Raw genomic sequence first — 1,432 nt, 5'->3', positions numbered from 1 at the left:
ACTAAGACAAGGTACAGCTGTCAATCTTACTTTTCCAGACATTCAGGCAACTTTACATCATACTTTGCAGGTTCGAATCTCACGACCGCAACTTGGTTTCTCAAGCTTAATTAACATACCTTTTAGCACCTAGCCTCAAATGGGGGAGGAAACGGAGGATTGGGAGGATTCCCATTGTGTCAGCTGCCCAGCCCAGGTTCTTCAGGAAAAGAGATGCCTGGGTGAATGGGCTGCACCTGGAAACACTTTAGAGAGGGCATTCCTATTGTCCTTAGAACAGAGACCGGGGAGCCACCCAATTTACTTTGAATGCATTCTCTGAGGGAAGAACTTTGCCTGTTTGGAATTTTACAGTCTTGGCTTTTAGGAAAATATTACATTTATCTGTGGATATCAAGGGCTTCATGTCTGCATTTAGTAAAACATAACTGGACACTAAGATGAAAAACAATTTGCTATTAACTGCCAGGTGGCTAGAATCTTTTCCTCAGAGCTTGTGACCTGTAACACTCGGGCCTATAGGGCCTTGAACTTCTAACCAGGCCTACACAGTCTGCAACAATTTTCTTTTGGGGTCTATCCTAGTTGAGCTTCTTGAATGCTTATATTTTCACTTTTCAGGATGTTAGAGAAATTTTCTTCCAGAAGCTCTTCAACTATCTCCTCTGTGGACTTGTGTGATTCTTCCTGTTCCAGAATGCTGGTAATTGTTAAGTTATTCTTCTTCATGTTGTCCAACATGAATCTTAGGCCTTCTTCAGATTTTTTAATCCTTTTTTTCTGCTTGCTCTTCTAGCTTATTAGTATTGAAAGATTTGTCTTCCAACTCACTAGTTTTGACATCCGTCTCTTCAGTTCTCTTACTTTGTCCTTTCAGTGTATTGTCTGTTTCTGATATTCTATTATTTATAGTTTGGACCTCTTTCTGTAGTTTTTGAATTGTTTCATATGCTATATCTATCTTATTTGTTCCTGTAGTGCTTCCTTATTTTTCTCCATGTCATTGTAAAGTGGTTTGAAACATTCTATAATAATTTTTCTGAACTCCTTCTCAGGCACTTCTAACGCCTGCCCTTCTTCCAGAATGGAGTCTAGGTCTTCCTCTAGGTAATTTGTCTCAGACATTTTATCTTGTTTCTTGACATGTGCTGGTATGGTCATCTGCTTTTTCTTGTTGGACATGTTCAGTTATTAGCTGTGGCCTTAATACTTAATTGAGTGTGCATTTTGGTATTTTTTATGCTAGATTGCCTCCAGGCAAATATGATCGGGAGGTGGGCTTCCATTTTCACTCTTCTTATTGCTTAACTCAGAGTAACTTTCACAAGTGTTGTCTGCCTCCCTGGTGTATGGCAGTTGGTATTGGTTTTTTCCTGGATTATGGGGTTTCATAGGGTGTGATTGTAGCTTGAATATATGGCAGCAATTGCTG

The sequence above is a fragment of the Chrysochloris asiatica genome, unplaced genomic scaffold (assembly GCF_000296735.1).
Source record: "Chrysochloris asiatica unplaced genomic scaffold, ChrAsi1.0 scaffold00062, whole genome shotgun sequence".
NCBI lineage: Eukaryota > Metazoa > Chordata > Mammalia > Afrosoricida > Chrysochloridae > Chrysochloris > Chrysochloris asiatica.
Note: the sequence above shows the minus strand (reverse complement) of the source record.